A 9,858-nucleotide genomic window follows, 5' to 3' on the forward strand; every position below is an offset into this window, starting at 1 on the left:
AGCTTTAAATGCTTGTTCAAACAAAAGACTCCAATAAAAAAAGAACCATCGTTGCATTTTAAGGGACCATTTTTTCGTGCTGATGCTGAAGATATCCCACGGCCATATTGCATTTAAGGGTCTTTCACACCCTGTTTAACGTAATACCCATAAATATATTGGGCAGCCCGACCTGACCGTTTGTGCAAACATTTAAAACATGCAGCAAATGTAAAAGAAAGCATGGAAAAGAGTAGCTGTATGGAGTCACAGGAAGTAGAGGGCTGAAAGACATTAAGGATGGAGGAAATGGTGCCAGGGAGGCACTTCCAGCTGTTTCTCAAGAAACTCAACACCCCAAGGTCATGAACCTTCCAGCTGCATGGATACAGTTAATACTGCAGAGCAAAGAGGACTGACAGACTTAAGGACAGATGGACATCAACAGGTCCATCTCCTTTTTCCAGCTGTTGTCAGAGCAGTAGTGGGCCCCAAGGCACAATGATTAACGCCTCAGTCAAATGCTACACAAACCAGATGGTAGAGATGGAGAAGAAGGGCAAAGTCCGTTCTCTCCCTCTCCAACCAGCAGCACACAGAGGAAGGACTGAACCCACACACACAAACACACACACACACGCATGCTTAATCTTGGACACACAACTACATTTACATACATTTAAATAAACATACTGTCCACAGTCCTGAAGTGTTCTGCAGCGACATTGTAATCACGTTTATTGCAGCCTATATGCATATAACACAATTACACAAGCGTTTTACAACGTTACTATATTTGCATTCACAACCCATAAATGAAGACTAAAAGGCAGAAGGCTACCCGGGGCGTGCTGGGTAAATAAGAAATGTCAGTCAACAGCTCTACAAGACGGAAAGCTTCCTACCAAAAGGAACATGTAATCAAGACAAATCTTGTCCTCTAAACCTCGGACAGGACGCTCAATTCCAAACAACACAAACGAGTTCACAAACGAAACATTGTTTACCATCATCTTGGATGGAACAGCCCATTAGATGTGGCTTTGTGCATCTGTTTGTGTGTTGCGCATGAGCAGCAGCCTTTTCACACATATGTGAGCCCATCATGGCTGTTCTCCAAGCCTGCTGTGTAAAACATTTCGGACAAAACACTGAAGTGGCAGGACGAGGCATCAAAGCACACACAACACATATTGACTAAAATCATAAGCTTGATCCTTTCACAAGGCTCAGAGTATCTCACATATCAAAGGTCTCGCTCAAACACTAAATAGCATCCCTTTCAGCTTGCTACATGAAAGAGAACACTGTGGTGTCTTATAATATGCCGTTTTCCCATTCACGGAGACAAACTTCAAAGAGGGCTTATACAAGTTGGAAACCTTTTACTGTCTCCCTCGCTTGGTGATTCCTGGTAGCTTTAGTAAGACTATTATCAGCGAGGTTGCAGGGTCATTCATAATATGGCACACTCTCCAGCCTTCTTTAGATCAGCTTCTTCACACACTCTGTGGGGCGTCTCTGGCTTCAGTCAAAGACAGAGTGTGAATATGTATTACAAACATCTGGCCAAGTCCTTATCACCATGGGAAAATGTCTCAGGACAAGCCCGTGTTATCCCCGCCCCAGGGCCCGTCTCATCTGGAGTGTGGCTCGGCAGCCATGTCAAACTCTCAAGTAGCCTTTCTCATTACTGGAGAATTACGGAAAAGCAATAGGCTTGTTTGCCGTGTGTTCCCCTTTCTTGCTTGAGAGCTGGACCTGAGACTGTTTCGCCTCCAATGCCACGCAGTTCCTTCCACACTTGAACCATGTGGGCAGAACTAAGTAAGGTCGGTCAATTGAATTAGGAAAGCAGAGTGAAACAACGCAAATAGAGTCAGACTGTTGAGTCTGTTGTTCTCCTTCTCTAAAAGGAAGTGAGCACTGCCCTTGTGGCTACAATTTTCCAAACGTTTAGTTAATAAAAGAAGATCCATGCTTATATTAAACATTTACAAAAACCAGAGGCAAGACACTGATCTAAGATGTGTTCTTACTCTGAACTTGTTTGACTTGTTGCACTCACGTTATGGGTTTACTTAAAAAGAGTTTACTGCACTGATTTAACATTGCATTTCTATAACATTGCTGGACTCTCATTGCACAGCGCCTACGTTAACCACAATGCAAGGCAAACGCCAACAGTTTGGTCTGAGAGTTAGGTTTGTTATGATGGTAGCTGCTACATTTGCAACCATCCCTGGGATTTATGACTCAAATGTAGGAACACAAGAGGAAAAAGGAGCAAAGAAGAGACGTGGTTCTTGGTGAATCCTGAAATCAGTCAGAGGCCATTTGGAGCGAAAAAATAACTGTGAAAGGAAAAACGCTCTAATGGCTGATTTCACATGAATAAAGCCAGATAGAACATTTTGAAAACCCCTTCAGAGTGGTGATCCCGGATCGCGGATACCCAATTTGACATGACAGTGCTAAGTGTGGGGGGGGGAGAATCGGCCGATACTCACTCTCCACCGATCGACAGGTGCTCTCTAAACATGCCGAACGCGAGAGCCGATCGCATGACGTAAAATACATGACACTTGTCTCTGTGCACGGCAAAACAAGCTCGCCAAAATGGCTTCACCGGTCTGGCATTATTTTAAGGTGTCCGAAAAAGACAATAAAATAGCGGAATGCAACGCGTGTGAAGCAGAAATCCGGCAGCTCCGCCCGCCGGACCGGTGAGCGGAGCAACACACACACTAAGAGTTAGACCTAACAAACACACGTAGCAATTTTATCTACCTCTGGAACAAGCAAAACTAGTTATAAATATATTTATTCTTCGGGTCACTCATTACTGGATCAGTGAGCTGCGTGAGATACTGACAGGCTGTCAGGAGAGAGAGGGAGAGAGAGAGAGGGAGAGAGAGAGAGAGAGGAAAAGAGAGCGCTTCCACTCATTTCTCCCGTGTTATTATCCAACGTGAATGTAAACTTTAATAATGTACGTCATTTGAATGTAATAATTAAGTAGATTGTTGTTTGTGGAAGCTCCAGTGAATGAACCCCATTAACTGCGTTTTAAACATCACTTTAAATGGAAGATTTAAAGTGATGGTTAAATCCTGCATTTAGGCCCCGCCCACTCGATCGGAGCGGCGATCGGTATCGGCCGATAATGATTCCGGCGATCGGCCCCAAAATTGGCGATCGGAGCATCCCTCGTTGCAGTTGTATATGTCTTAAGTGTAATTTGGCTTGGCTTCCTATTTTTTATGGACATGCTTTTATTTTGAAGGAGAGTTAGCACTAGGGATGTAACGATACCAAAAACTCACGGTACGATAATATCGCGATAACAAGTCCACGGTACGGTATTTATCGCGATATTGAATAATAAAGGGAAGAAAGAAAAAATCATAAAAAAATTTTTCAATAAAACATTTTTTTATTCGGAAAATATTTCTTTATTACTTAATAAATCTGATTTTTACAGCCTTTTTGTAGGATAGCAGTATTTTAAAGTGTCAAAAACAAAGTGACAGTAACAGACTGGAACAAGAAAACCAGTGTTTTTGTACCTACTGGTACTACCCAACAAAGTAAGCATTTTCTTTATGCCACTGCATCTCACAAATAAACAAGGACATTTAATAATCAGACCCTGCAATAAAAATAAATCAAGTTTCACTTTAGTTTTTCAAGTAACTCAACTCAAACTCACTAGTCACTCACTCAGCATCATCAGACAGGTTTTTAGGAATATGAGAATGTCCACATTTCCAGGTATTTATAAGCTGGGGTGTTTGGGCATTTACAATATCCCCTGCTCCTGAAACAACTCTCTCGCTTGGTACTGATGTTGCTGGGACACCAGTGGTCGCGTTAACCGAATATTTTATTTAACAATGACGGAAAAATCTGAAAGCAGTCTGTCATTTTGACAGATTAGAACAAACTCGGAACGGCGCCCACGTTTCCCCGCAGCGAGGCTCTGGTGTTATGCCGTGTTATGCATGCCCTCCAAAAAATTTTTTTTTTAAATCGCGGTAGATTTTGTCAGTCTCACGACGGTATTGGGAAAATTTTTTACCGCGATACCGCGATATTCGGTATATCGTTACATCCCTAGTTAGCACTATTGACAGGAAGTTGTTGTTGCTATGGAAACAACGTGACGAGATTAACGGAGAAAAGTAATATCTACATATAAAGACGGAGAAAGTGAACGATAAAGTTCTTACGTTGATATTGGAGGTTTCAATAAATTCAATCAAAAACAGAAAAAAAATATATATATCCGAATAACGAAATTGAAACCCGAATAGTACTCCAACGAATTAATATTCGGATATTCGGGTACAGCCCTAATATGTTTCCCTCATTTACTTAATGATTCTGCTTCTAGAAAACTGTTGTGCACATGGCACATTTCACCCATTGTGTTGCAGTACATTCAAGTTTAAATGACAAAAATACAAAGCAACAAATTAGGACTAGAGAGAAAAGCAGTTGGCCAAGCAAGCCACTAGAGAACTGAACCGGTGCCAGCACACCCACACACGCTGGCATGGGGCGATTTCATGCAAAACTGAAGATGAGATTCATATTTTCAATCAGATAACCCTATATTCAAAGAACAAAGATAACCAAAATGGCTGAATTGAATATGCCATCATCCATTCACACCAATTAAAATCAATCATGGTCCGAAGAGTAACCCTGGGGTATTCCTGACAGAAGTTCAGCCACACACATCCTCAGAGGACTTTCATGAAGGTGTATAAAATATTAAGACACTTAAACATTGCGGTATTATCTTTTTTGATACCGTTTCGTTCTCAAAAACTAGGTGAATGCATCTTACATTGATAACATATTTCAGGACTAAATGAATAGTAAGAAAAGGTTTATAGTATGGCGATAGACATTGTTATCCCTGTATTATGATGCATATCCTATGCTCGCCAATATATAGCCCTAGGTGTGCATGTAATGGAACAAATGACTTAACTGGAATTTCTGTCAACCCTCTTGAATACAATTATTTGTCAAGGCATTCAAATGGAAACTGGCTGATAACATTCTCAAATAACAACAGTGGAAAAGTTACCATAATGTCACAAACAATGAAAACTCTGAATGATAACAATGTCACAGAGGTGACATTCCTTGGTGGTAGGGATGCTGTCATCTTTTATTTGAGCTCCAGCCCATTAGAGAAGCCAATAGGCGCTCATCTCTGTGAGCTGGCTGCAGAGCACTATTACAGGGAAACAGTTTGGACTTTGACCTCGCAGCCTGCAGAGAGCTGGGAACAACTTATGCGCCCCTCTGCCTCCCATCAGTGAGAGATCCAGGAACCAGACAGGTTTCTTAATATTCAGCCCTTTCCCCCGCTGTTAGTGAGTTATGGGCGCTCTAATAATGTGCATTCCAGCACTTGCAAGATTTTCCCAGTCTGTGCGCAGGTGTTGCTTTGCCTTTGATTGGCGTTTGTTGTACTCCAGGGGGAAACATATACGGGACAACAAAAGTAACTAACACTTTCCCCCCCCCCCCCCATCACCTTTCTTTTACCGTTACATGTTTCTCCCTCCTGCTGTTTCAACAAATGAGCTCAGTGTTTTTACAATGATTAGCACTTGAGGGACACATTCACTTCAGCAGGCAATGTGCAAAGCCCAAGAGGTTTGAATGTTTGCCTATGGATAACAACAAAATACAGAATTCAGATCCTAGAAATTAAAATAATTGGAGTTCACACAGAGACAGAGAAACCCGACAGCATGGATTCTGTCAATATAAAGCCAACAGCTCCGTTTACATAAAACCCTCAAGGCAATTGGTCCGACGTAAGAGCAGACAAGGTTTCATCTAAACTGACAGAAATTCAAAAAAGGCAATATAATGCACAAAACTGCGGAACAGTGACAACTAGGATAAATCTCCTGTGACAACAAGAAGTATAGAAAGACACAGTTTAGACCATTGAAGCACTAATCTGACCAAACTATGACATGAAAAGCAATGTAAAGAAATAGGATTGTCACGAGAGCCATACAACAGCACTTTTCTCACTGAAGTGAGTTTCTCCTGCACTTCTCTGATGTGAGAGACAACCATTGAACAGATCGCATACCTGTGATTGTTCATGGCTACACACGATCCGAAAGCAACAGCAGCCCACAATGCTTTGAAGAGGACAGAGCTTAAGAGAAAGGGGGGGAAAAGCCAAATACCCTTCCAGCAGAAGCTCTTCAAGCCCTCCCCATTGGCTAAAAAGAAAATCACACCCACCACATAATCCACTACCTGCCTTCCAGAACATATGCAGAAGTGTGATTCATCAAGGTGTTCACAGCGCAGGGAAGTAGAAGCGAGAGATAAACGGCCTACGAGTGATTAAAACTGCAAAACCTTCAGTCTGCCTAAGTAGCTTGGTGTCCTCCTCGGCGATGGGTGATTATCGTGCACTTGGCTTTGGGGAATGTGAGATTGTCAGAAAGAAGTCGGAGAACAGCCAGCTGGTCTAGCCACATCATCCCGGGTGAAGCAGCATTTCTATCACCGTGGAGCAGATGAGCTCTACAAACTCCTCCTGGGGCGACACTTAGAAAGTAGTGCACGCTAAGAATGCGGCTGCTGCTCTGAGATCAGCCTGTCTGATCAGAATGACTACTAGTCACTGATCATTCATTACTGCTCATATTCTTTTGCATGAAACCTCATGGATCTCACATGGAAACTAGTTTTGCGTATACTAGCAGAGGACACAATCGGACTTTGTATCATTTTAAACCAAAAGAGTTCGGGTTTGTAAATGAAATGGTGTCAAGAGGAAGAGCTGGCGGGGCAAGTAAGGCTATAGAGAAGAGTCTATTTTCAGGGGTAGAATGAATAACACACTTGAGTGGACCATGGAGAGGGGAAAGAGGTCTTTGTGTAGCGGAAGAGTCACGGTCATGGTGACAATAAAAGTCTCTCTGTCATGGGTTAGAGCGGTTTAACCTTTTGATCTGCTTCCTTCTTAATGTGGTCTTTGAATCTTGAAGGGTCTTTTACAAGTCAGAAAACACATTCAAACAAGCAGGGAAACTTTTAGCTCAGGACTGCAGCTTGAAGGAGTTTACTTAGGACAACATGTAGTTTACATTCCTGACATTTTTTTCTCTAAATAAAGTAATTTACATCAGACAGAGGCTTTTAAAAGTGAGACCACACTAAGGCAATGTGATTCTTATTGAAAATAAATGTCAACAGGGTGAAAATAAAGTGACAAAAGTATGTAATATCATCTTTTTGATCACAATTGTGTCAATTGCTTTATAATAATAATAAACGATATATAGATGGTAAAAAAACAATTAGTACTTAGTAGACGATTTTAAAATGTGAGTCACTCTAATTTCGCCATTAACATTGGTTAAGTTCCTCTGGTACTTGTTTGTGCTGACAATCACAACATTAAAAGAGAAGAGATATCAGTGAGTAATCCGTTTCACCAGGAAGTTGAAGATTTGTACAAAAAGAATACATGGAAATGGTGAAAAAACTGTCTCCGATTCATTCATCACAACACTGACTCACTGTTGAACAAAACAAGTTCTGGGGAAAAGTGTTTCGAAATTGGGATCTCAGCCAACGTTTTCCAATGAAGCCTTCTTAAATTAAATGCAGCACAATCTTATTATTTTATTTTTTTGCCATGAAGTGTGTGCATTTGCATCCGCATCTCTGACTCTCAAACCTACTATTTGAAGCCTCTAAACTCAACTATCATTTAAAGTGCTTTATGCCACTGCCAGTTGGAATAGTTATGGAGCCACTTTCCAAAACAGGGTGTCCTGAAACGCCTCCACTCCCATATATCCATGTGTCAAAACAGCGGGGTTCTCGCCAACACAGCGCCAAATGTTTACAGCGAATCAGAACATGGCTTTCGTGTGGACGGAGAGAGGAGGTTATAACAGTCGCTAAGCGTGTGTAAAGTTAATGCCACCATGGCACTTGGCATCACATCAGTGTGCCCGGAGCGTGGTGGAAGAGCAGCAGAGAACCACACAGAATGGAAAAAACGTCCAGAAAGCACCATGCTGCTGGACCCTGGCTACTCTACACCTTTCAGCCGCAGGCTCGAACCAAACAGAATCACACTCATCCATTTTCAGCACTGGCAAATTACTGTTTCTGACGTCGTATGGATTAGGAACAATAACCTGCGACACACGCCAACGCTTTGGTCGATATTTAAACCCCTTTTCAGCTTTTTTCGACGCGGTCCACCGTTAGGCAGCCACATACAATGAATAAGTTGTAACCCACACAGCGACCGTCAAGTTATAAAGTGGCGAACTGCGTACGGTATGTGTTTTTTTAGCAAGGCTAACGATGTGTTGTAGCAGTCAAATACATTAAATCACTCTGTTGAGTGCAACCTCACCTTAACTTAAGTGCAGCTCCGGGAAATCCGTGCAGCAACTTGCTCGCTCGCGACGTATGGCTGTTGTTCAACTTGTAGAGAGCCAGACTCCCAGCTGTGACACCGCTGTCAAGCTGCCTGCTATTACAGATACAACTTCCGGTCTGGACTTTCAAAATAAGTGGACCGAAAGTGCTCGCAACTGGCGCCTTTTGGCTGAATAGCAACTTGTAATACTGGAACAAACAACACAGATAAATACTTTGGAATGCATTAATACTAAGCTAAATAAAGCCGCACATTATATGTTTTGTAATGTTTATTTCCATTTTGTAATGTTTATTATTGCCTCACACACACAAGCTTTTATTTCTTTAGCTAGAAAGATGGCAAGTTCCGGTACTCTCAATGCCGGTGAAGTGAAGGAAATAACCGTATAAAAACTGTTATTTAAAGCTCTTCTGATATTATTAGACCTATTTACTCACCATTTAAAAAAATACATATCTTCTACTTGATTGTAGTTCACAGCTTTGTACTACTTTTTCGTTTATGTCTCTCTACTCCTATGATGCATCCTTCCTGCATTTACCTTATAAACAATAGGCTACGTCTCACAGGTCATCCCACTTATTTTACAGAAAAAAAGCGCACTTTCTAATTTACTTAGATACATGTCATGGCTTTGGATCATTACATGAAGGCACATCTTATCCATGTGGGGAAAAACAGATAATGTCTTCCTATGACTACATCCCTCTTTTCACCAGCTTCTGCACTATATTCTGGATTCATATCATGCTGTTTTTGTAATCTTACGCATTTTAATCATTAGTGAGCCATCATAATGTTTTTCCTCCTTTAATGTCCGTGTGGGCCCACCAGATTGTTATCCAGCAACTGCTGGCATGCCATTCCTCAGACTTGTAATTCCCAGGTATTTTAAAGAAGTGAGGAAATCAATCATCACTGAATAATTCTACTCTGTAAGGGAAAAACTTCACTGGCAGCGAAAACGTCACTACTTTCCAAGAAAAAGACAAGGTTTCCACTTACAATTGTCTATTTTCATGTGAGATAAAACACATTGATACAATGTTCAATTAAGAACAGAGAAGATTTGATGGTTTATGTCTATGACATACATTAGGTTTCTTGTTATTTTCCTTAAGGAACAATTATTACAATTCTCTATATGTATATATTTTTGTTTTAATTAATCATACTTAATATTCTTCCAGCCAATTGTAATGTGTTCTTCTCTCTGAGGCTTGGCCCTTGTTTTATTAGCTCTTTGGTTTTCTTAACTTCTAACTGATATCATGAATAATAATCCAAGATTAAGAATTACAATATTTTATTCCAATGGCCTATCAGTCAATATTTCTGAATATAAACATTCAGAAACCAGAGCAGTCTAGACATCCTCTCCTGAGCTCACCTGAGCTAGCTAATGTTACAGCCCAGCC

The 9,858-nt window shown here is 41.2% G+C and overlaps 1 protein-coding gene across 1 annotated transcript in view; it reads right to left on the minus strand.

Moving 5' to 3' along the window:
* LOC307038692 (solute carrier family 45 member 3) overlaps positions 1-8,523 on the minus strand; it is a 34,702-nt gene extending 26,179 nt beyond the window's left edge. The window contains exon 1 of the mRNA XM_079680301.1: positions 8,411-8,523. The gene's annotated coding sequence lies outside the window, so the exon portion shown is untranslated. The remainder of the gene's footprint in view (positions 1-8,410) is intronic.
* Between the last annotated feature and the right edge of the window lie 1,335 nt (positions 8,524-9,858).

This window comes from Notothenia rossii (genome assembly GCF_949606895.1).
Source record: "Notothenia rossii genome assembly, chromosome: 5".
NCBI classification, from domain to species: domain Eukaryota; kingdom Metazoa; phylum Chordata; class Actinopteri; order Perciformes; family Nototheniidae; genus Notothenia; species Notothenia rossii.